Source organism: Chinchilla lanigera, unplaced genomic scaffold (assembly GCF_000276665.1).
Source record: "Chinchilla lanigera isolate Chin_1 unplaced genomic scaffold, ChiLan1.0 scaffold00005, whole genome shotgun sequence".
In the NCBI taxonomy this organism is placed as follows: Eukaryota; Metazoa; Chordata; class Mammalia; order Rodentia; family Chinchillidae; genus Chinchilla; species Chinchilla lanigera.
The window spans coordinates 8,888,064-8,915,180 of NW_004955406.1; the positions used below are offsets into that span (position 1 = coordinate 8,888,064).

Sequence of the window (27,117 nt, forward strand, 5' to 3'; positions counted from 1 at the left end):
TATAGCTGTGCTGTCCAACATGATAGGCATTAACTACATGGTACAATTTATATTGAAATTAAATAAAATTAACATGCACTTTAAAAATCCATCCTGGTGAAGTAGCCACACTTCAAGAGCTCATAGCTACATGTGGTTACAGCTACTACATGGGACAGCACAGACGTGGAACTGTATTGCCCCTGTACAAAGTTCTATTGGACAGCACTGCTTTACAGAAGCTGATGAAAGGACAGGAGACATTCAACAGAAAATGTTCAATAACCATGTAACTCTACAGGTGTCAGGAAAGAGAACCATCCTAGGGAGTTAAATCATAGCTGGTGTGGGGATGATGATAAAGGTGAGGGAGCACAGGCCTTTTCAAACTATTTGCAGCTCCCTGGAGATTCCCAGTATATTTCTAGGGGAAAAGAGTGAGTTTTCAAGAAGCACTGCCAGAGAAAGCCCATGTGACTGGTGGAAAGATACAGATTACTCAGGTGTGCCAGGACAGGAAAAATATGAAGCCACTGAGAACAGGAAAAAGATCCCAAGAACAGGTGAGGCAGTGGGTGTGCATATAAGATACATGAGCATGTGTGTGTCAGTGAGCCAGAGAGCCAAGGGTCTCTGTATATGTGCTGTGCACATGTGTGCCATAATAAGGTGGTTTTGAAGAAGACACCATAAGTGAAGCCTACTTTTAGGAAATTTTACATACATACCAACTTCCTGTGCATAGGAAGGGAAGATAATCAATACCTCTGAAAAAGCAGACAGCAGTCTCCTGCTAAATTTCTGCTCTAAGCCCTTGTTCATCTCCTAAAGTTTCAGTTCGATCGTATCATTTTACCTCAACAATCACAGTCACTCATGATTTAATGTTCCCATTTATATTTTATTACTGAAAGTTCAAACCTGAGGCTCTAAGAAAAGTATCTTAGTTTCTATGATAGGCAAATAGTGGATACCCCCCTACACACACACACACACACACACACGAAGATACCCACATGCTGATCCCCAGACCGGGTGAATATGTTAGGTTATATGGCAAAGGAGAATTAAGTTGCAGGCAGAATTAAGGTTGTTAGTCAGCTGACCTTAACATAAGGAACTACCGTGCACTATCCAAGTGGGCTCAATGCAATTATAGCAGCCTTTAAAAGTAGAATAGGAGCCAAGCATGGCGGCACATTCCTATAATCCCAATACTCTAGGAGGCTGAGGCAGAAAAACTGCAAGTTCAAGCCTAATCCTGGGCATTTAGTGAATTAGTGAGGCTCTGTTTCAAAACAAAAAGGGTGGGGTTATAGCTCAGTAAGAGAGCCCTGGTTTAAATCCCCAGCTACCACCAAAAAGGAAAAAAAAAAAAAATACAGAGAAGAGAGAGATCAGAATGATGTGCTATGAGGACTCAGCCAGCAGACTGTGAAGATGGAGGGAGAAACAAACAAAAGAAATATGGGAGGCCTCCAAAAGGTGAACATGGCAAGCTAAGATTCTCTCCTAGAGCTGTCAGAAAAGAGAACATCCCTGTTGATGCCCTGATTCTAATCCAGCAAGAATTGTATCAGGCTTTTGACCACCAGAAGTGTAAGATAATACATTTGTATTACTTTAGGCCACTAACTTTATGATCACTTGTTACTGTAGAAATTTACTATAATCCCCAATATGCCTTCTGTACTACTTCTGGCCACTGGAGCTTTGCACATCTCCCTCCCTATATTTGGAATTAATTTAATCACCCACTTTATCCATTAATATTTACTGAGTACCTGCAAGGCACTGTTTTAGCCACAGAGAAAGAGCAGTAAAAAATCAATTACAGCATTTATATTGAACAAATAAGAGGAACACAGGGTGACAGAAACACACAGATGCACGATATGGCAGGGAACAAACAAGTATGGAAGGAAAAGGAGAAGCACTACCACCAGGAAACTGTTAAACAGGGTAGGCAGGAAGGTCTCACTGAGAAGATGACATCCAAGCAGAGGTCTGAAGAAGATGAAAGCACAGGAGACAAGAGCCCTAGGAAGAGGAGATAGTAAGTGTCACAGTGCTGAGGCAGAAACAAGCCCAAATAGCTTCCAGGAGCAGCATGGAGGCCAATATGGTCACAGCTGGCGACTGCAGTTCATGTGCCCGTCATATCTTTCCACTTAACTGTAAGCTCTCTACAGTTGAATATAAGCCTTCTTCTTTTTTCTTTTTCTGCGTCTCCAAAATACTTAGCACAGAGCCCTATAGGTACCAAACACTCAGATGAATATCTGCAACAATGGATTTAGAAGAGATCATGTTTTTGTAACTACTTTGAATATGTTACTATCCGAGTATTTCTTGTACACATCTCAATTATTCCTGACAACATTCTTGCAGGGCATCTATAGCTCAATTATACAAGATGCAAGACAGTCCTGAAGCTTCAGGAATTGGTCCAGATGTCCTTGTACTCCAAACTCCCAGAGGCAGGATTTAAAGCCAGGTCTGTTGATCCTGACCCCAATCTCTTTCCTTCTTGACTATCTTCATGCAATTTGAAGTGGTTTTTCTCCTGGGCTTGCTTATAAGGTAAGACTTACATTTGTGAGCTAATAAATTAAAAATATTGTCAACTATGGTTCCTAAGATTTTCCTAGTACAAAAGGACAGTAAAATTTCCCTCAACATGGAAACCCCAGCAATTCATGTATCCTTCTACCAAGCAGGATGAGATCAGGGCCAGAAGAGCAATTTCATACAGGAATTATATTCACAACTAAATCTGCCACCAGCAAACAGAATCTGGTTAGCTGTTCCTTTGGGCTGACACTAAGCCTTTATTTACTTAACTGAAGAGCAGGCAAGCTTTGAAATTGCTTTCAAACATTCAGAAACAATAGTGACCAGAGGATTTTATACTGCAGCCAGACAAAGCCACACTCACAGTTAACTATCAACCTCCTGGAGGGCTCCACTATGGTAAATGTTACTCACATTTAGGCCCAACTCACTTCAGTCCTGGACAATCCTGACCCCTGTGGCTCTCTACAGCTCCGCGTACAGCCTGCCCTGGGGTATGTCTCTCCTCCCCCCACACCCTGAAGCGGGAGTACTCGCAGTTTTGTATCTCTGTAAATAGGACATGAGCATATAAATAGAAAATCTACCTAGAGAAAAATAACTTAAATCTCTGTTTTGAATTTGCAGATATAGGAGTAAATTAATATGCTCTTTTTCATAGTCCCTGTTCTGGTATTTATTATCCAAAGACATTATCATTCAAGATAAAGTTATTTAGGGAAAAAAATCCTCCTTGAATTTCAGCTTGACCTATGTAAAAAACATTTGCTTCATACTTCCATATATTTTAAACATCAAAAGTACTATTGTGGACCAGAGTGTAGCTCAATGGGAAAGCCTTGCCTGGCATATGAACGGCTTTCCCTGCAACAGAAGCCGGTGTTCTAGATGACTGCTGTGCTCCTTCCACTTGCACTTTAGAGGTTTAGCAGTGCACGGCCAATGTGGCTCCACCTCTGGTGACCATCCTCTTACACAGCTCTGGAGAAGTCCTTAACCAACTAGTCTTTGTTTTAAAGAGTAAAAACACAGAAATAACTCACTTACGGACACACGGTGCCAGCTATTTTCAGAGAAGACCCAGTCTCCTTAGTTTTTCACTCCTCTCTGTCTACTCAAGCTCTTTGCATAGCTCGTCCCCCTCCATTCGCCCTTCCCTCACAGCTCCATGCCCACTCTGCCCATCCTGTCACTCTCTCACTGCTGACGTTTCTACATTTCCAGCTGGGTCCTTTCCCTACGGATTCTGTCAGGAATGTGACTGCCATTTCCTGCTCTTTCCTGAGTGCTATGCTGCACTGCTTCCTCCAGACTTGTCCTTTTATGACTCAACCACCCCCTGCACTCTATCCGGAGACCTTTAAATCTGCCTTCTGTGTTAAACTGCCCCCTCACATGCCTCTTTAACACCAAGCTGTCATGAATCATCTACTTGGTTGTTGCTCCCACTAGCTTGTCCTAGAACACTCTGAGGGACCTTCATCTACTCACCTCTGTGTACCAGTACAGCATGGTAAGTTGTTCAGTAAATGTTTGGCTGGGGACTGAATGATCAAGGAGGGATAAGTGGTCTTCCACAATCCACAGACAATAGTATTACAGAATAAAATACCTTAATTCTGCAATGAGAACCCCAACCAAGGAAATCAAGGTTGCTCTTTTCATATCATACTTCTACCTTAACTCCTGTCTAATATTATGACACCATGATTATGTTGGAAAAGGGTATGTTCCCATTGGGGTTGTGGTGTTTGCAAATGCCCAGATACTTATCACAATTTAGAATCCAAATGTGATTGGACTCTAACAATTCCCTCTCCCAGCATAAGAAATCCCACCCGAACTTAGGATCCATGATGCTTTCTGCAAACACTAGCAAAGGCTTTTTCGGGAATGGACCAGCACTCCAGGCTTCTAACTCAAACATCATCCTGTCTCCTGTGACTCTTTTGGCCAAGAGGTCCCTGACCCCACCTATTCTGGACAGATCCGTGAGGCCATCTATACTCTCTCATGTTACCTGTGAAATCAATACCTCAGTGGTAACTTCTTTAACTGTAAAAATAGATAAGAGGAGATATGAGATAATCTAATCACCACATAAAAGGGTGTCAGTCACCACAATTACATTCAACTGGCCAAATGCTTTTTTGGGGTTTCAGAGTAGGAGCTACTAGTAGTTACTATGAATTAGAAATACAAGTTTCTCCACTAGAATAAGACTGAAATCCAGCAAGGTTGATTAAATATATCCTTGGGAAAGTGACCAGTGGCTCTATCAGGTTAAGCATCAGATATATCTATCCATATCCACCTTGCAGCTGAAACACTCAAACAGATGTGTTCATTTGGCTCACAAGTGTTTGGAATGGAAACTCTTGTACTGGGCTAATTTCAGATGGTTCTTATTAAAAAAAAAAAACAAGAAAAAGGAAAAGGAGAAAGGCAATCTGCTTTCTAATACTTCCTGTTACCCAATCCTCATACAAACTCTAATTAGATTGGATTGGAAAGAGATGAGTATAGATAGAATGGAAAATAAAATTAATGAACATTTATAAACTTTTCCAGTAATTCAATAATTGTACTATTGTAAAAGGAGGAAAGGTTTTTTTTTTTTGGTTTTTTGTAACGAGTATAATAATGTTCAAATATAACGTCTGCACTCTGGAGAGAGATTGGAAAGTCCTGAAATTTAAAATTAAGAGAGAAACAAAGTTTAATTTGTAGTATGTTTGACTATAGTGTTCTGGTTTCTGGGACTAATAGACTAATATTCAATATTATTCAAAATCTTTATGATTAATAGGAAACATTTCTGCTGGAACCAATTTCCACTTCCTTTGACAAAAGTAACTGAAAGCAGTTCAGATTTAACTTGAGGGGAAAATGGCTCTTTTATAAAGTAAAAAAAAATAGCTAAGAATAGAGCATTCATTACTGTACCAACCACAAGCCTGTCAAAGAGCATGAGGGGTGTTATAGGCTGGGGAAGAAGGAAGAGGAAGAAACGTTTTCTACTTGAAGCACGATCAAATTATTGTATGTTCTAATTAGCAACTAATGAGCAAATATACACAATAATTAGGAGCACTTGGTGAAGGGAATACTGGATACAGAGTCAGAAGATGTGAAGTTGAATCCTTGCTCCATAGTTACAGGATCTCTGCAAGTTATTTAACTTCCTGAAGCCGAGTTTTCTGAGTGGTACTGATCCTCTGAGTAGCTGAACTATCTGGCTCTTTCCTTGAACCCTCTCTATAACCACTAATGTCATGAATGCACATGGTAATTTCCATCCTAGAGGGCAAAAGGCCAACAGACACTGATTAGAGTCAGCTCTTTTTGGTAGGAAGGAGAAAAACAGGCTTATCATAGTGGAGGAGGGACCACGTTACAGTGTAGTCAAGAACTAGCTGTGCTGTGCCCTAGATCCATTCCTTCTGCCTGGAAGGCTCTTCCTCAATTTAGTCATTCAAGCAAACTCCCCTCATCCACCAAGAACCAGACCAAAAAGTCTCCAGTGCCTACAGGCACAATCCTATGTGCACTTTCCACTGAGTTCCAGGATGCTTGCCTTAGCATCTTGTAACAATGAGTATAACTAATGCGGATAAAAAGGATATCACCAGAGTGCTGTTATCAGTCACAGATTAAACTGGTCTGCAAAGGTTACCTTTTCATGAGTTTCATAAAACTGTGAGATCTCAGCATCTATAACAAATATCCACAAGCAGGATGTAGCTGAGTTCCAAACCCTGTGTCTAAGTAGTTACATACTCCCTCAAGAGTCCTAAGTTCTTATCTCCTCCCTGCTCACCACTCTCCCCTGGCTGGTGACCTTGGTACAGATGTCCTCTTCTCAGTGTAGAGCCCATTCCCCCAGCAGGCCAGTCTTACCATCACCTTGGATCTAGCTGAAGAGCACTTGGGCAACTGGGTCTGTCTTAGTTGCTTTCTCACTGCTGGGACAAAATACTCAACACTCACAAGTTAAAGGAGAAGTTTATTTCAGCTCACAGTTTGCAGAGGTTTCAGTCCATACTTAGCTGACTTCAAGGAAAAGCAGAATGGTAGAGGGGGCTGGCAGGCAAGAGGCAGCAAGGCTTCCTTCTTCCTTCTTTTTTCCCTTTAGATTCCACCCAGGCTGCCAGCCTGTTTATTGGTGCCACCCATACCCAGTGTTGGTCTTCTCTCTTCTGTAAATCCACCACTCACGCCCAGAGCTATGCTAAACCCATCAGTGGACTAATCCAGTATCACACGTCCATGATCCAGTCACTCCCAAAAGTCCCACCTAGGAGCACACGAGGCTTTGAGGTTACACGTAGGTGTAAGCCATGACAGGGGCACTAAGCTCCACTGAACATCACATGCTAATGCTGAGAAGAAGCACCCATGAAACAACCTGTCCACTGGCAGCACCATTTCATTTAGCTACCATTGGAATTCATGTTCCCATTGTAGTGGTCAGCATTTACCAAATGACCATTTAGCTTGATCTCTCAGACAGAAACACAGCTCTAGTACAACTACACATATCTATAAGAGCACATATTCCACCCTACTGGAGGTTAATGTTAAAGCTCCAGCTACACAGACTCTCCAGGAAGAAGGAGAATGCTCCCTTTATGATTTCTGAGAAATGGACAATGGCCTTGTTGCATAAAGGCAGCCCTTCTAGAACCACCAGAGCCTTTCCCAGCTACCTCAACACTTTCCCTCACTTTGTGCTGCTTATTCCCATCCCACAGAAGAAAACTTCTTTTCAGAGAATGGTTGTTTATTTGTTGTATAAAATCAGGTTAACTTGGAATAAAAAAGCATCTACACAGTTGGGGCAGCTGGGAGCCTACCCATGTCAGTGGTGCTTGCTGAAAATCAGCCTTTACATGCAGCGTGCTGTAGAAAGCTAGCATGACTGACAGACAAAGGCAGTCAAAGGTGACATCAAGATACTTAACAAGGAGACACCTCCTTGCCACCTCCCTCCACACTGGAAAGGTATGTTCCTGAGAAGATATATAATGAAGCAGAAGGCTACTGGCTTGGATTGCAAATGCATATTTGAGCAAATTCTTTTCACATTTGTGGAAAGACTATCAAATGGATGGATTGTGCCATAGTAAATTCATACAATTCCCGGCAGAGTCCTGCCAGTCTCATTGCAAACACCACAAGGTGGGAGGTTTGAAATGCTGGAAAAAATGCAAATATTTTATATGAAAAGTGTTTTAATGGCCACAGCCATTAAGAGAAGGTACAAGAAGGTACATCCCAAAATTTCAGGGCAGGTTTCATTTAACAAGATCAAAACCACAGCTCTCAGCTCCTCCAATCTGCCACACCTCCATCTTTTGTATTTTCTTGAGCAGCAGTGGCTATCACTTTCCTCTGCAGATAGGAAACTGCTTTAAACTAAAGCAGAGCAGATTCAGGTTAGGCTTAAGCGGCAATGTCCTGATAGCCAAAGTTAGGATAAAATAGATGTAGTTGACTCAGAGACACTTAAAAATAGGACGAGTGCTAGGGAATGTAGCTCTGTGGTAGAGCGCTTCCCTGCCATGTATGAGACCCTGGGTTTCATCCCCAGCACAGAGGCAGAGGGGAGGTATAATAGCACATGTTGGGTTCTGTGCTCCTGGCATATGTGAGTATATTGCAGGTAACATCATAAAAGTAGAACTGAGAAGGCTGGACTCCAATCCCAGCGCTGCTGTTGGCCAGCTGTGAGACCTAGAGGCTAACAGTACCTCCTAGCTCAGATCCCCCAGGTGAGAACTTGATTAAGGTTGCCATGGAGATGGAAACTAATCATTCAACTCCATTAATCACCTATGAAGAAGGTATCTGCTGCACATGAGGAAAGACCTGAAATTCTGATAGCACAGACTTTGGGACTTGTGATTATGCAAATTGCAACTTTTTTTTTTTTTTACACAGTGCTGGGGATCAAAGCCAGGGCTTTGTACATTAGGTGAGTGCTCTGCCCCTGAGGCTTACCCCAAACCCCTTCACACTCCCCACCTCTCTTCACTCTTCATTCTATTTTAAACTGAGCTTTCTCACATAGAAACTACCATAGCTGAGCACAGAGTGTGCAGCACAGAACAAAGAGTATGCCCCAAAGAGTACAGCACTCTGCCAAGCCAAGACTTTGACAATGATTATTTAATTCACACTTTCCCTCTAACATTTGTAAGTGTGAAGATTTTCATGGGCAACATTCCAAATCAGGAGAACACACGGTATGTTCTTATCTGCTAAGCAGGGACATCGGATTATCCAAACTAAAGGAACAGTTGAGTTGGGGTCCACACCAACAATTTCAGAGGATGCGTTCTGGATACAAGTCTCTATACACTTTTCAAGGAGGTAATCAGAGGGGTGACAAAAAGAAATTATTTAATTCAACCTCAGATCTTGTCCCTTAACATCAGTTAATGCAGCTTCCAACAGCATCTCCTAAGTTTTTAGTTGGATTTCACAAATTCTCCAGGGTTTACTAATGCTTAGTAAGACAGCACTAAAATCCTCAGACCATGTGCCAAACAACCAAGAAGTTCAAAAGGAGTATGTCAGTCTGAGGGAAATAATAATGTAGCTTTACTTAACACACAAAAAACAAAGAACCCAGAACTGTATTTTTCTCTCAGTGGAAAAAGGTCAGTGTTCCCTCCATTATTCTGTAGCTGTAAAGCTGTGAATTACCCCACAAATAGACCTGTTCCTGGAGGCAGGAATGGGGGACACCAGCATACTACTACCCCTGGGCTATCAGCCTGGCAGGGAGAACAAGTTTGAGGAGGACTGATGAAGAAATCAGATTGTAGAATATAGAGCCAGGCATGGTGGCATATGCCTGTAATCCCAACACCTGGGAAGCTGAGGCAGGAGGATCACCCCAAGTTCGAGGCCAACCTGAGCTACATAGTGAGTTTAAGGCTAGCCTGAACTACATACATAGCAAGACCCTGTCTCAAAAAATGAACAAATCCAAAAGAATAAATTGCAGAATCTATCTCTTTTTTTGCCCCTTCTCATCCTACAAAACCCTGCACACGACGCCAGGACTCAGATGCTCTCCTGGCAACTGTGCACCCTGGGGAAGTGAAGTGCTGGCTGACTGCACGGCGAGCCTTCCCCTGGCGCCCCACCAACAGAAAGCATATGTCTGTGTTTTATATTCCAGTAAACTCTGGTCTGGCCCTTAGCCAGGGGACCTCTTTGTAATGTCAAAGATAAAAGCACTGGCTATGTTTGGCACTCTGCCCCCACCTCCATTCTCTTGTAACCATCTCATAAAGCAAGCACGCATTACTGTTAACAGAGTCTTCCAGACAGAGGTCTGCTAGAGCTTTATAAACACTACCAGATGATGAGCAGAGGTGTCTCCACTGCACAGGAAAAAAAAGGGGGGTTCAGAGAGGGGCAAGAGACTGCACTCAGGACATGCTGGAGATCCCACACAGAACTAGAAGTATAGACTCAACTCTGTCCTTGGAACACCTCTGCTCCCAAAGAACTGCTCACTAAGCAAGCCCTGGACATCTTTCATTAGATGTTGGCAACATCGAAGCTCAAGTCTGTTCCAAACAGTATAGGAACAGAAACACTAGCGTACTGATATCTACTAAGGTCCTTACTAAGGACCTTATTGCCCAAAATAGCATTTTGAACGTACTAGACCGTGTAATGTGTAATCTCTTACCCCAGTGTCTTCCCGCTGGCCCGGGGGAATGCTATGATACCAGTCACAGAGGATTTATAAAATCATTACTCTTTGATCGCTTATTATCTTTTTGGATCATATCATTGTGGGCAAGAGTTATATAGCCCCTGTCTTTGCCTTTAATATTTCTGTTTTACTACCTGTTTAACTTTCCACATTACTTTGAAAGTAAGATTTTAATGTTTGTAAATGTTCATTACCAAGAATATGGAAGGGTTTGTTTTTTGGAAGTAAACAAATATAAAAAAACCCCTTTCTCTGCACAAGAACAAGGAGTGGACATTCAGAGGGCTAATTGGGAGAATCACTTTCTCATCACAGAAGACAGCTGGGTTGTTCTAGATCTGCTTATTTTTAATATATAAAAAAGTTTAATGTGCTTCTGGGAGGCTATAGATTGCTTACATCCTCTCCCTCTCCCTCTCTCTCCAAAAATGAGGTTCAAGGCTTACTCACAACTCTGGCTGCAGACCTACTGCTCTTCCACCTCTGGTTATCCTCTCTCTTACCAGCATCTAGAGCAGTGGGAATAGATTCCAAATCATATGGGGCAATTTCACGAACACAGAGGCCCAGGTTCCATTTAGGTAAATTATATCAGAATCTCAGAGGGAGGGTATGTGCCTGTATTTTTACACCCCAGGTGATTTTAACATGTACATAGGCCAAAAACCACTAGCATGGTACTTACTGCCTCAGTCATCACTACTGATCTCTGATCACACTGTCACTTTTCACGGCTACACCATCAAGATTTTCATCAAGTGCTTATGGTTTGGGCCTTTTCTCTTTCCTGTCTACTCAATTTACATTTGCATTTCCATGTTCTCTGCTTTCACACAAATTAGTTTATTTACAATACACATAAAAAGTGACAAAGTACACAGCACTATGGGTAACACTGTGCCCTTTAGACTGCTTTTAGTTCAATATATGACAAAACTTCCCAAACGTACACTAGGGGCATGAATTGGACTGCAAATATTTGGATGAGATGTGGCCTCATGCTCTCAAAGCTTAGAGTCTAGTGGTTGAAACAGCCACACAAATGTTTTGTTTCTAAATATGGCAGAGAGACAAATCCTGGAGTCATGCGACTTCGGCCAGTTTAGATTTAAGGTAAGTGTCCTAGCTCAGTCTTGAAGGTTCTAGAAGTGCTGGTCAGAAGAGCAGCGAAGCAGGGAGGGTAGTCAGTCCAGAGAGAGGGAACAGCAGCAAGAAACAGAAGAGTGTGGGAGGAGAGTATGCTATTGCATATCCCATTCCTCCGTTCATGGCAAGTGGTGTTTGGGAGGGTAGGGGATACATCTCATGTAGAAAGCCTTTCCTGGACCTTGTTGCCATCCAGGAAGTTTGTATTTGTAATACCATGGGAAAAGTTACTGGAATTCTGGCAAATTAATTCCAATCTACCACTTCCAGTGAGACACATGACAAGAATAAAGACATTAAGGCATATTTGTAATTGTGGGGAGCCAAGGAGGTCCTAAGTCCAGCTAGGATGATGGCTAATCAGAATAAAGGCCTCAACCCAAGGCCACACCCAGGTTTTATTAATTCATGAAGAGGGAGTGGCTTTGGGATGAGTGACTGTGAGAGTGTCAACAAGTACGTGAGTGCCATGAGCTGGGCTAGGTAGGTGCCTGAAATCACCTCTGCAATAGCAGAGAGAAGGATATGCAGAAAGAGTAATCTGCATAACACAGTTCAAGGTAGTATCTAATGTTTTGGGATCAGTGCTTCAGCTCTGATGTGTAATTTTTTATGCCCCTGGGAAGTCACAGCCTCTTATTTCGAGGCTCAATCCCAGCTAACAGCCCCGAGGAGCATGGCTCTCCCTCCCACCCTGCTCACACAGGCTTTATGGGAGCTAAGGGTGGGGTAGCACTTCCCAGTTGCCTTGTTTCAAAAACTATACATCAGCACCTCTGCTGGACCAATTTGCATCGCTTAAAGCCAATTGAAGGGATAAGGAAAAGTCCTAGCCAGCTCTGTACACACCAGTACATGGAAATAGAGCCTGGTTTAGCTAAAATGGAGACAACTGCTCTTCCTTCAAGGAGAGTTGTCCAGGTGGTCCTCCACAACCTCAGTCTCTGCTGCCCATGGGGTGTGTAGTTATGTGCTACTCACAGTTTAACTCACAATTAGAAGCTCTTTTTCCCCTCCTTTCTTACCTGCAGGCCTATTTCAGAATAAGTTCATATACCTAGAAACATAAGGCTAGACTAAATAGTTTATGGGGAGAAAAGAGAAAATGTAAAGGTTCAGACATGAGCATAAAAAGGTGAATGGAGGCCAGATAGAAGGGTAAATTTGGTTCTGGGTAGGCAATATATTTTTATTAATAAATGTTTGTATACATAATTACTACATTCATCTTGTGGAGTTGGTACATGTACATAATATATCTTAATTCTTTTTATGTCCCCTTACCCTCCCTCCCTCCATCTCTTGGTCAGCCATGGGAGGACTTTTGAGTGTTAACACTGTTTTTCAAATATCCCTGTGGAAAAGACAATGTCAAGTTGGGGAAATGAAGGCAGGAAGACTAGGTAGGTAGACAGTGCGACACCTCAGAAAGAGATCACGGGAAGCTGAATGAAGCCTGAGGGAGACAGACAGAGAGGAAAGGACTAGGTTAAGAGAGTTTGAGAAGGTGATGGCTTGGGAGCAAGCTGTTTTTAGCATAAAGAAGGAGGACACTAGAATAACTGCCAGGCTTCTGGCTCCAGTGTCTGAGTACATTACAAAGCCTTCAGGTGAGATCAAGAACACAGCAAGGAGGAGGGGAGGAGAGGTGAGTTCACTTTCAGACACATGAACAGGCAAAGGGGAAAAGTGGAGGGAGCTCTAGAAACTAAGGCAGAGTATGCCTAGGAGGAGGAAGAGAGGACTGATGGTGTGGAATACAACAACAGGGTCAGTGGGGAAAGACAAAAGCAGCCACTAGACTTGGAATCAGAGCTCACTGGGGACATCCGAGAGACACAGTTTCAATGGGTAAAGGCGGTGAAAGCCCACCAGTGGGTACTAAGAGAACACAAAGATACAGAGTTATTAACTGTGTAGATGACTCTTTCAAGGGGTGTCACAAATTGAAGAAGAGAAGCAGTGGCTAGAGGCAAAAGCTGGGTTGCGGAAGGACATTATGTTTTATAATAGGGAGTCATGAGCATGTTCATGCTGCAGGGCAAAAGTCCATGGTCAGGGAAAGGCAGACCACCACACAGGCTCCAGACCAAGGAGATAGGAGGTAAATTCAAGAGTCAGGTGATGGCAGAAGTAGGAGGCAGGGACTTGGCTTTGAAGATGTGAACCTGAGAGAGACAGAAGGCTGGGTACAGATGCAGCTGCATCTGGAAGTGGCTGGGGCAGGAAACTGAAGGATGTGGTGCCTGATGAGTTTTATTAATCTACTGATATTAAGAGAGAGCAGGGACCTAGAAGACTCGAACAGCAGTGAGGAGCCGAAGTGCTGTGGTTGAGACTGAGGAAGGGAAGAGGGCCAAGTGAGGTTGCACAAGACGGCTGGCAAAGATAGAACCCAGCAGAAGGAAAGCGTGGAGCAGCTACAGTTTGCTGGATTGTGAGACTTTTGCCAGCACCACTCTGTATTTTGGGTGTCAGGGCAGTGGGAATACACTGCGGGTTATCCATGGCTGGGGAAAGGTACAGCAAGGGTAGCAGATCAGTAGCTACTGAGGTTGCTGGTGGAGGCAAACATGAAGTTGGACAGAGAAGAGGGGAGGCCAGGTATGGTAAGGTTTTCAGAAGAGCAAATGATTCTCCCTTTCTCCAACTACAATTTTCCTTTGCACCGTCTTTGAGTTTGGTGACTGTTTAACCTCCAAGAAGAACAGTGGCGTTTCTATAACACATTTGAGAACTACTTACTCATCTCTATATTTTCCAATGAACTTTTTTTTCTTTAGTTTTGTAACAAAGCAGCTGTTGTCTTGATGAGGGCACAGTAGTCATTAAACTATTGGAAATTATGGGTCTGTAAATGTTTCATAGTCACTTGGGTTCACATTTGCTTTACTCATTTCTGCTTGTTCGAGGGCAGTAGCTCACCTTCTAGAACAAAATCTGAGAACACTGATGACAAAATAGCTGTCAAGGGCAACCCATAAGGGACCCTTCCTGTCCCTCAGGAGCTATTCCTAGTCCCCGTTCCTAGTCCCTATTCCTTTCCTCCAATAAATTCTCCTACTCTTAAAAAACAAAGTAATAATAATAATAATAATAAAATAGCTGTCAGGCATTTCCTAATAGGAACAGGGCTGAGGACGTAGTTCAAACACCAAACCACAGCACGTGTGGAAAGTGCTTCACAAGGCAACTGGCTCTCAGTGGCTGCAGGCCACGTGTGAGCTGGGCCACCACCACGGAGGCAAAGAGCAGAAAACACAAGGACTCTCACAGTCTGTAAGAAAAACACGAGGAAGGCAATGCTGAATGTCCGAAGCCTGTGGGAAATAGGGCAGCATTTTCTAAAGCAAGGAAGAAGGGAAGTGACAGTTACTCCTTGGACAAAGTGGCACACATCAACAGGTAACAGAAAGCTAGGTGGCCCTTAGTTTCTTCCCACCCACAACATTTCTCTTAAAAGAAATTATTCTCAAATAGGAAACAGAAGAAGGAGCCAGTTTAGACAATTTCACATCCTTAATTTCAAGAGAATTACAACCCAAGGCAGTAAAGGAACTCTGTAAATATGGTCATGAGATATTACCATTCTTCTCCGAAGAACTGAGAGGATGTGGCAGTGGGAGACCACACTGGTGGTAATGATGGTCCCCATCACACACACACACACACACACACACACACACAAATAAAAGTTTGCATACTGGAAGCTTCCCAGTAGATAACGTACCTCCAATCTTTGACTAGTGCCTACTCACACGTTAAAAAAAAAAAAAGTGACATTTACTAGAGGCAGCACAAGGCACCAAGAACAAATCCTGCCAATCTGAACTCATTTTTTCATGGATATTGCTCAAGTATCTCAGATAGGTATTGCTAACACCACACTGTTTGATTCCAACAAAGACTTAATAAAGTCCTGCTATTCTGTGTATAAGATAATGTGAATGCATGTATAGATTCCTGGTTGGTAAACAATCAGCCACATTTTAGGGTTAGTTGATGTCAACTCTGGATCAGTCTCCATAAAAATAATTTTTTTTTTTTTTTTTTTTTGAGACAGGGTCTTACTACATATTTCAGGCTGTCCCTGAACTCACTCTCTAGGACAGACCAGCCTTGAACTCACAGTGAACTCCTCAAACTCCTGCCTCAACTTCTGAATGCTGGGATTACAGGCATGAACCAAAAAATAATTTTCCTTATTCTATAGGGGAGGTTAAATTTCAGACAGCTGGCTAGCTGCACATGAAATAATAATAAAAACAACAACAGTATTTACTGAGGATTACTGTTATTTTAATAATCTCATTTAATTGTCTCAAAAAGTATAAGTTAAAAAATTATCTCAGTCCCTAATTAATAAAGGACAAGTGCGTAGTTAAGGAAGAGGAAGAACTTCCTGGAGTTCAAGTAGCTAAAAAGTAATGGAGATGGAGTAGATCTCCCAATGGCATACTTCAAAATCTGAGTGCTCTTTGCTACACCATGCTGCCTCAAATATTCCAGTACTTGGAGACTGTTAGTTGGAATAAAGGAACCTATTTATTCTTTCTACAATGCTCCATGGGGTGAACTAAGACCATGAAGTAAGTTAGAAGAGGCAGCTTTCAGCTCATAAGGTCAATTAACTTTATAATCTCAGGGGCTCAGCAGTAGTGTGAATGATCTTCTCAAAGACAGTGTGCCCACATCTCTACTAAAAATGTTCACATGAAGTCTGACCCCCACCCAGCAGAAATACTGTAGAGCAAAGTTCTCATTTGTGGGCTCCAAAGTTCTCTTCAATCTGGGCTTATGGGCCTGTATGGAATGACTCTTTTACTTTGCTAACTGTAAAATTATACAGATCTCCAACAGGATCATGTAGATAATATTCATGTGCTAGAAAACTCATATCTAAGTTTACCACTAAACCAGGCCAGTGTTATTAAAATCTTTCCCAACCCTAGAAATGTGTGCTTTCTGGGAGGGGCAAAGAATGCCAGAGCGGCATGAACTACATACAGAAAGGACTCTATCACGATGATAATTGGAAATGTACATCTTGTCTTTTTATTTGGTGGTTTGCATGTAATTGCGTACAACTTGGTCTGGGGAAGTGGGTTAGGTCATGGTAAAAACTGCTGAAGGTAGAACAGATAAGAATATACCTTTTTGAGAGTCTACTGTTTAAACTATCAAGTAAGTATTTTGTGAATCAAAACCATTGTGAAGCAGAAGGTAATGCTGATATTTGGAACATCCTATAGAGCTTAACTAATGGTAAGCTAAGGGCAGTATTTATTCACTTAAGCCACTCATGCAATTCACATTTATCAAGCACCATGCTTGGCACTGAGGACACACCACAGCGCAAGATGATAAGGTCATTCTTAGTAAGCAAGGCAGCAGAAAACACACAGCCTGCACTGCTTGTTCACGCTTTCATGAAAATAAAGACATAGCAGAAAAGAACAAGGAGAGAGACGTGTGATTTTCTCAGCATGGCTGAGGATGTCTCCCTGAGGAGAAGGGGTTGAAACCGAAAGCTAAAGAGGGATAGAAAGCCCACGAGCACAAAGCTGCAGGAAGACTGTTTCAGGCAGAGAGAAGCCAAGCTCAAGCCCCCAGGGCAAGGGAGAACCTGGCAGGTTCCAACCACGAGACTGAGCTGAGACCAGACAGATGAACAGAAACCAGGCCATGCAGGGACCTGCTGACCGCTACAGAGGCTGGAGCTCCCCTCTGTAAGAGAGTGGGGAGCTGCAGAAGAGACTCCTCTGGAAAACAGTCTCTGACTTTTCTGTATAACCAGAATTCCAGGGGCACAGAGTGGAAACCTGTAGATCATTTAGGGCCTAGGCAAGAGAAAATGTGCTGGAGAAATACAAAATTACAGCTGTTACTGCAAGGGGAGAGAGGAAAAAAAGAAATGACAATAACAGCCTGCTGCACTCATGAGGTTCCCCCCTAACTTCCTCCTGGCATGCCGCTGGTCAAACACTCATTTTGTGTATTAACCCGACTCCTGCAGCCCCCAAACAGCTGCTGTTAAACTATCTCCAGGTTTTCAAAAACAAAATCCCTGTGTATCTTAAGTATTCTCAACTCTCTTGGTCATCAAATCTTGCTTAAATTGTATATATAATTTCATGTAATGGTTCTAAACTTACTCTCAATCATAGGTGGCTGGGGGTGGAGATGCTGAGATGAAAAACAACAAAGTTTGAGAAACTTGTACTGAGGTCTCTGAGTCAACAACTTAATGACTGAAAAATAAATAAATAAATGCACAAGAGTACCCTTGGGTCCCTGTTCTTATTCAGCTACACATCTGTTCTGCAATAGAATGAGGGAGTTAATTACTTTTCTACGACATGTATGTATTTTGTGAGATACCACATTGAACCAGTTAATAATGATGTACCTTCTGTTGATATAAAATGCTTAAATTAATAAAAACCTCAATGATACATCTCATAGCAAAGCCTACTTAATTGAAAGGCTGGATGGCAAGAGTAGTAATTTTCCTGGGTAAAAATTATTGAGATGAGCTTATGGCAGCATGAAAAGCTCAATCAATAAAAGGACTTATATGGGCAAACTGTTTTCAAAAGTACACACTTTATAGAGAGGGTGGGCCATGCTTCTCTGCTTGCTAATACAGCAGCACTGTGATTTTTAAGGGAAACTAAGACAGACAACAAGCAATTGCCCATAATTGACATTATTAATGATTTTTCATTTAAACCTGTCTATTCAATCTTTAAGGTCTGAAAGGAAATGTGAAGAGGATATAAATAATCGCTTGAAGCTCAGCTATTAATACTGAAAATCTCTGCCCTTCATTGAGTGTACCCTTAGTAAGGACAGAGCAAATGAATACCATTATGGGAACAGTTTATTTTCTTTTTCAAACTATAAAGTTTTAGATTACCCTGGACAACCTGAGATAACATCTACAGTAGGCTCTGAGCACTAAGACAGAAGGATATTCTCTAAGTAAACTTGATAGGATTGTCTTGCTCAAGGCCTGAATCCAACCAAAGAAAACTCTGACACCTAAGAAACCCTATAATAATCTTATATTCTACTCTTTTTAGGTTAAAGAATGAAACAGCCTACCACCTTTCTTTCACTTTAAAAGTCATGTCTCTGTTGTTTACAAAACAGAATACCAAACAACAACAAAGATATCGGAACTTGCTAGGGTCTGCTTTGGAGTGTCCCTGGAAGGGCCCTGTGTGAAAGGACTGGTTGCCAGCCTTAGACACCACTGTGAAGTGACAGAACTTTCATTAGGCGGGTCCAGCGGAGGCGGTTTGATCCCGAGGGCCGTGCCCCTGAAGGGGAGGCTGGGGCCTGGTCCCTTCCTTCCTTTTATTTCTCTTCCATTTATTGGCCACCTTGAGGTGAACAGCTCATTTCACCAGGCATTCCCGCCGCGATGTACTGTGCTGCCTGAGCTTCAAAGCGACAGGGCCAAGCAACCACGAGCTGAAACCTCTAAAAGTGTCAGTCAAAACAAACCTTCCTCCTTATAAGTTGATTAGCTTGAGTGTTTTTGTCCTGATGACAGGAACTGACTAACAGAGGACTCAAGTCAAGAAGTTTACTTCTTACGTACTAATCTGTCCCTTGCTGGATACCAAGGCTAAGGGAGTATGACTTCTTTCTGACCACTCAACACCACTTGTTTACTGTCCACAAGTTAAAGCAGCCTGCCTCCAGGAATCCCACACGATACTATGTTATAGTACGTAGGCCTGTGCCTGCAGGAATTTAGGCACAAATCTAATAGGCTCAATCCTTTTTCACTGTTGTCTATGCTTAGCTTGCTTTTAAAGGTGCTTCAGATAAAAGAATCTTCTAAAAGTAGGTGTTCAACCAATGATTGTTGACTGTCTATCATGAGCAGCAACAGGTAACAATAAAAATGGCCAAATCAGAATGGATGATATACAAAAGAAAAAAGATCAAATTTACTGGGTAAAGATATTTTTAGTAATAGAATGTCCGATTTTTCTCTTTAATTCCAAAATATCTAGTTTCTCCAGGGACTTCCAAGCTAGCTTAAAGGATCCCAGAACTTAAGGGCTGCGAAGCTTTTGGAGAATTCAGAGATCAGACAAATGAGATAGTCTTTTCAAAGACTGCCACAGAGGAAATGCCACCATATGTTAAGAAAAAAGAAGTCCAGAAGATGAGTTCATCTAATCCAAATACTTGTAGTTTAAGTGTTTTCCAAGCAGGGAAGGCTGAAAAATGCAGATAACCCTTCCTTTTCTCTTATAAGTTGAAGGGTTCTTCTTCCCCTCATCATTCCTAATAGTCTTATCTTTCTATGATGCTTCTCTGAGCACATCTTGAATTTCTTTGCCCCTTTTAAAGTTATGTGGTTGTTGAGCACAGTTCTAGTGCATCTGCAGAAAGTAGCATATGAAGATCACGGCTCTGGGTCTTTTGTTGAGCTAAAAGGTGTTGGTAGAAAATTAAAGAAGTTAGTATTCACAATTTGCACAATGATTTTAATGAACCTAATTCATAACACAAAAGCTATTTTTAAAAGTAAATATTCATTTATATAATATTAGGCTAGGCCAACTTTATTGCTCTTCGGAGGTTGTGTTTGTTACCCATTGGAACCCCCTCCTGTGTTAAACATTGCCTAATTGTGTAGAAATAATTAATGTGTTTTTACTTAAATTGTACAAAACATAATTGCCAATTGGCTGCTACTTCATGAGGTCCATTTTAAAAGGCACAGTAAATAAAGAAATTAGCAGAAGGAGGTATTGGGAAAAACCACCAAGATCAACTAAATTCTGAGGATGGCAAGATGACTTCAAATTAAGAATGAGATTTACTGAATAGAGCAATTCCATGACACAGGTGGAAACAACTATTTTATGGTCCTTTCTCTGCATCTTTCAAAGTTTAATGTTATAGAAAGGAAAGCATTATCAATGCTTTAATAATTCCATGACTCTAATTTACATAAAATAAAGAATCCACATCTCTCTTATTAGAGTTCACAGGGTCTGAAATGATTGGAAGAAATAAAAGTTGAAAGAAAAGAAAACAGAAAACAGGTTGATGTTCAAAACTGAAGCCATCCTGTATCCTAATTACCAGGAGGGAAGCAGGGCTAGTTTGTAGCACACTGTACCCTCTCCTCAGCACTTAACACTCAGTAGGATTGTGAGATGCTCTGACCTGTAACTGAAGCAGTGAGAGACAGCCTGGGAGCAGAATATTTGGAACAAGCCAAATGCCATAGCTCCAGGTATTAATTGGACCTAGTAACATCTCATGCTTTGTTGAGAAGAAAAGTGCCACTGCAGATATGTAAAAACAGCTCTCCAAAAGCTCTTCTGGGTGTAATGATGTGAGGAAGGTGTTCATTTTCTTACCTGCTTTTTGCATTTCTTGATTCTCCTGTGTGCAATAATTTCTGATTTCTTGGCTGTACACACTGCTATATTTTTCTGGCTATTGCTGATCACAAGCCAAAACCGTTTTTCCACGGTTCCCATCCTTCAGTGATGAAAACCCAGACTCTCTTGGCATACTTGATCTTTGGCCCTCACCACTAGCCTGACCAGCCTTTATCCTCTAGTAACACAGAGCCACCTACAGTTCCCTGGCACTGTATCTCTCTGCCTCTGGGATGTTTCTTAGGAAGCATCCTCAGCCTAAAATGCTCCTTTAGAATCATCCCCACTGGAAATACCTATAGTTTTTACATCTTAGGTCAAATGTCTCCTCCTCTGAGAAGTTTTTCCTTCTCGGACCAGGGAGATTTTCTTCTTGTTGTTCCCACAGCACTCAGATAATTCAGATAAATGCTACACTGAATTAAACAGTGTGTCTGGGGGCCTGTCTCCACACTGCAATGTAAGTCACTTGCAGGACAGAGCAGATCTTTCCACCTTAAGATTTCTATACTTGGCATACAGTAAGCCTCACCTCACAAGAGACTTGAGGAAGAAAGGGAAAAGAGGAAAAAGAGAGGGAGGAAAGAAGGAAGAAGAGAGATTCAAGCAAGTTTGCTGAAAGATTTGAGATTAAAAAAAACTATCACTATGAATGAGTAATGAGAGAGAAACACATCTATTTAAGTCCTAAGCAATATTAGAAAGCTTATGTTTAGGTTAAAACAGAAAAGATTTAATCCTAACTACAGTCTTCACTGTGAACTGGGAGTCAGGGTTTATAGATGCTCTGTAGTAGCTAAAGACTTAACCTCTTACACCTGGGATCTAGTCTTATTCCCTCAGGTAGGTGACATATGCCTTAGCCAAAGTTAACCCAAGGTCTTAAAACATCACTATAATTAAAACATGCTAAGTTATTCAGTGGTAAAGCCAACCGACTATATATATATATATATATATACATATATATATATATATATATATATAATGTAATTCTTCACTTTCTCCAAAACCCCTGCTGAAGTAGTAGTGAAATAGGCTTTTGCCACATATTATTTAGAGATCTAGAGCATATTTTACTTAGAGACATAGAGCATATGTTACTTTTACATATATATATATATATATATATACACACACATATACACATAAATACATTTTAGAATGCTACTACTCAAAGGGTATAAGAAATAAAACTTGGATTAAAAATTAAAAAATGAAGAGTAAACAAATTAAGATAGCATTTCAAGCTAAACAGTCAAAAGAGAACTTCTAGACTAATTTACTCCTTTGTCATTATCTTTCATTTTCCTCCACACTTCAGTTCAGTACCCAAAGTGTTTCAATAAGATCACTGCCCTAGGTATTAGGGTACCTGGACTGGCTAGATCTGATTTTCTAGTGCCAGCCAATTAGTGGGTATTGCAAGTCATGTCTCCTTCCTGTAAAATAAAGGTATTGAGCTACAGGCTTAATGTTTCTGCCAGATATTCCAATTTAACAGACTCTTTCTGACATACCACTTAGCCTTGGTGACAACTGTTTATGGACCTAAGTAAAGTAAAATATGTTCTAGGTCTCTAAGTAATAGTAGTAAAAGCCTATCTCACTACTACTTCAGCAGGTGTTTGGGAGAAAGTGAGGAATTACATACGCTCTATTTGCCATCATTACCTGGAGCCCATATAGTTACTTTGAAGGGCTGGGGTCTGGGAAAGCAGAAGCACACTTGGCTGGCCACAATTCCTGATTCACAGGGCTGCTTTTACATGCCCTCCTGGAGCTCCCTAATGCCATCAGTTTCCCAACTTCACCCCTCCAAGGAGGCAGATACTCTGCAGGGTGCAGCTATGACTAGGAAAGCAGCAAGCCCCAAATAGTTATAACATTCTCTATTTTGCCTCCGCCAATTCTAACAGGGGGATGTCAGTGGAACTTGTATGACAGAGACGTGTAAAATCTCAAAGTTGTCAAGTTAATCATAGCTTATCTTAAGGGTTTTGGGCTAAGGAGTATGGATCAAAACTGTCAGGCTTCAGGTTCACTGTTGAGCCTAGTGAATAGATAAGGGAGGAGATGCAATTTTCAAGTTAAATGAATACATAAAAGTAATTTTTGAATGACCACTGGAACCTCCCAAAGGGCAAAACTGGGAAAGGCAGCAGAGATTACTAAAAGTTGAAGCAGGAAGATTTAAAAAACTATCAGGAAGATTATGTGAGCAACTTAGAGAATGATCAGCAAATCATGGGACCTGAAGATACTACCATCTCTGAATAGCCAAGGAATGGAAATAACCTAAGTGTGCTTACAAACTGATGAATAAAGAAAATGCAATACACAATACAATAGAATACTATTAAGCCCTTAAAAATATTAAAATCCCATCATTTTAAAAAACATATAGATGGCTCTAGAGATCATCATGTTAGGGAAATAAGCCAAACACAAAACAATAAATACTACATCATCTCATTCATATGTGAGATCTAAAAACATCAACTTCATAGAAGTTGAGAGTAGAAATGGTGGTAGCCAGAGGCTAAGGAGAATAGAGGAAAGAGAGAGATGGGGTGAGGCTGACCACTGGGTAGTAAGTTGCAATTAGATAGGAATAAGAAGTTCTGATGTGCTACTGCACACTATGGTGACTACAGATAGTGAAGGTGTACTATATATCTCAAAAAGCTAGTCTTGCATACCTGTATCTGGTAATCTGAGCAACTACTTTGAAGATAACAGTAAGTAATACAATAACCACTGTTGATTTCCTATCATCTTGTTTTGAAAATCTATATCATTTTTACAGTTTTTGTATTGTTTTGCTCTGTTTTTATTTGTTGTTCTTTTTTTAAATAAAAAAATGTTTTAAAGCTAGCAGATAGAATTTTTAATGTTTAGTCATAAAGTGAAAAATGTTTGAGGAAGGAGATATGTTTAACTTGATTACACAGTGTACACATATATCAAAACGTACATGGTAGCTCTGGAGTATATTTTTCTATCATTTAAAAAATCAACTTAAATAAAAATATTGCCAAAAGAATATTTATATTCACAGGATGACTTGCATGTGAATATAGCCGCTTTGCTGCTCACTACGAAAAACTAGAAAACAACCCAAAAGTCCTTCAACTAGAGAAATGATAAACTGTAGGATAATCATGTAATGGAATATTATTTGTCAATAAAGAGAATCAACTCCTCAGATTACATATTTTTACTTGTAAATAGGTAAATATGTAATATTATGTAAATATGTAAATATGTAATATGTAAAAATAACACAGCATTACACTACGTGAAAGAAGTCAGAACCAAATGGCCATCTGGTTCAATTTATATGATGTTTTGGAAAAGGTAAAAGCCATGGTGACATCGGGTCAGGAGTCAGCAGGGGCTGGGACAAGGTCATACAGGTGCCTACAAAGTGGTGTGAGGGAATCTGGGAGTGGTGGTGATACAGTTGCATATCTTCATGAGAGTGGTGGTCATAGACATTTGCATTTGGCAAAACTGGAACAACTGTACAGCAAATAGGGTGGGTTTTACTGAATATAAAGTATACTCCATTTTGTTCAAAAGGAAGATAGGGAAAGAAATTCTGGGGATAACTCACTTTCTGAGACCCCCTTCTGTGCTTCTTAATTTCTTTCTCTCAATAAATTTTTCTTATGCTTAAAAAAAAGAAAAGAAATTCTGTTATGTAGCACAGTGGAGTGGTTAAGGCTATACTCTTGAAAGCCTCAGATATCTCATCTGTACAATGGGCACAGGAGTAACTATCACCTTGATAGAGCTGTAGAGGTTATGGGAGGGAGATGAGGCCCATTAGGAACTCAGCAGAATACTTAGCAAATAATAACAGGGACCAAAACTTTAGCAGGTATTCTAATCCATAATATTTTCTAAAAAGAGTCCCCTTATTCTACAACACTTTCTGAGCACACTGTGGGCAGTGTGCTGGGCTGGGAAGAGCACTTGGTTCCTAAGAATACATACTCTCTGGGCCACATCAGCTGCAGCCAATGAATCTGTCCTCTGATCACAGCTTCCTGCAGAACAAAAACCAGGAGAAAAGAATGTCTGTGTAAGAACTGGAAAGGTTGTAAAATGGTATTCATGTCATCACAAATTGTGGAGAGACCCTCTTCTTACCCCTGAGGTCGGCTCTTAGGCCAAACAGGACCACATGAAGAAGGCTGGTGGTTGTCTGTCCTTGGGAAAAGGTAAAAGCTGCAGTGCTTTGTCCCGGGATGTGGTGAACAGCCCATTCCAAGGCAGGCACAAGAGCTACACTGTTTATCTCCCAGCCAACTTTATAGCTCATTGTACAGTGCCCAGAAACCTCTCCCAGTATTTCACAGAAACATTGCAGACGGGATTATGTGGTTATGAAGTCAATAAACTTCTTTCCTTTTTTGTTTTTTAACATGAAAGCCAGCCAGCCCTGCATTCATTCTGAGGGAACTCATTCTTCTGGTTATTTAGACAAGAAAGATGTAGGCAACACACAGTAACATTAGGTTTTGACTGCCACACACACACACACACACACACACACACACACACTTCATGTCCTTGATAAATCTTCCTACTCTTCTTGAAGATAACATACTTTGGTTATGACAAAAACTTTAGAGACAGGAAACATTTTGCTTAGATTGTTAAAATTTGATGGATAAAACACTTCAGAGTTGGTTGAGTTCATCATCCCACCACAAAGCAGTCCTGTTCACAATTAATTTAGCAAAATAGGGGAAAGCACAAGAAAAAAAATCTTGGTGTACTAATGACCTTTAAGTTATTGCTCACATTTCAAATAGACTTAGTTACCGTAAGTTTAGTGGGGGCAGAAAACTCTCATTTCCTTTGAGTACAGCTTTAACTGTAACATTCCTTTATTTCTACTTCAGACAGGCATTGTTTCCTCCTTTGGTTCTCCCCGCTCCCTTCCCCATATTCCCAGTGAAACAGTTACAGCCTCTCACAGAGGAATCGAAGCCATTCTGCATCTCAGCTCAGGCTGTTTCTTTGTAGAGTGCTGGCTCTGAAATTCAGAGGTGTTGTGCTGGGTTTCAGAAGGGATCAGCACAAAGCAATTCCATGTTACAAAACAGGATTTCTAAAAAGAAGCTGCAATAACTACTAAACATGATAATTAACATTGCTTTGTTTGTACAGAAGAAAATAAGAGTATGTACCATTGTGTAGCCTCAGGGAATGAGATTTTATACACACACACACACACACACACACACACACACACACAACTTTAAGCTATTTCCAGAATGTTTGTATTTTCAGAATGACTCTACTCAACCCTCTCCACAGAAGGCCCTATGTTAAAAAAAAAAAATACAGCTCCCCTGCACCACAGACTGGCTGGTGCTGCGTGAAAGGTGCACCCAAGCTTGGGAGCCTTCAGAAAAATTAAATCATTGTTTATCCTCACGTTTTCCTTTGCCTCTAAATACTTGGATTCTTAGTATGTACTTAAAAGGTGAACTGCAGATTTGCAGTCAAGATGTAAGTTTGGACCTGGAAGTTCCCCCCACCTAGACCAAACCTATAGTAATGGCAGGTAAAACGTAAAAAGAGAGGCCAAAATTAGTTTTTCCAATTCAGAAACAAGGTAAGTATCATCTCAAACCAAGAGAAGAAAAATGCAAAGGAATAAGCAAAGCCAAAGCTGCAGGGCCTCAGGTCTGGAAGCAGACAGTACGGAGCACTAAGTTCAGTGCCAGAGGTCAACAGGGAACAAAAAATATTTCACATAAGAAATATGAAGAGTCAAGTCCAATGCCTAAAGAGAGACTAATTTAACAAAGAGGCTGAAAAACCACTGATGCTGTGCTCTTGGGCTGAATACGGACAGAAACCTAGAAGTTGAAGAGGCTACAGCATAGGGAACCAAGAAGCCCACCACCTCAATAACCAGGTCTGCACTGGCCTTGCCTCCCCTGCAAGTTCATGAGGGATGCGTACGAATCTTCCTGATGTAAGCGTTTCTCACCTAGTCAACTGAAGGCCTGCAGAGACAAAGAAGGCTGCCTGTCACGTAAGAGAGAACTGACTTCTTGCTGGGGCTGAGACACTGATCATATTTTGCCTTTGTTCTCTGAAATAGCAGCTTTTCTTGGGTCTTGACCTGCCAGCCTTTAGACTCCAACTTACACCACTGTCTCTCCTGGGTCTCTAGCTTGCCATTGCAGATCTTGGGACTTCACCATCTTCATGATTACATAAGCTAATTCCTTA

At 41.2% G+C, this 27,117-nt stretch overlaps 1 protein-coding gene and 1 long non-coding RNA gene across 2 annotated transcripts in view; both read right to left on the minus strand.

Annotated features, from left to right (window-relative positions):
• Smyd3 (SET and MYND domain containing 3) overlaps positions 1-27,117 on the minus strand; it is a 649,248-nt gene that overhangs the window by 119,699 nt on the left and 502,432 nt on the right. The gene's annotated exons all lie outside the window — the stretch shown is intronic.
• LOC106149855 lies at positions 19,656-26,950 on the minus strand. Its single transcript, XR_001236302.1, has 3 exons — positions 26,873-26,950; positions 24,476-24,533; positions 19,656-19,890 (listed from the first exon to the last, which is right to left on the minus strand). It is a non-coding gene; the product is annotated as an uncharacterized LOC106149855 (long non-coding RNA).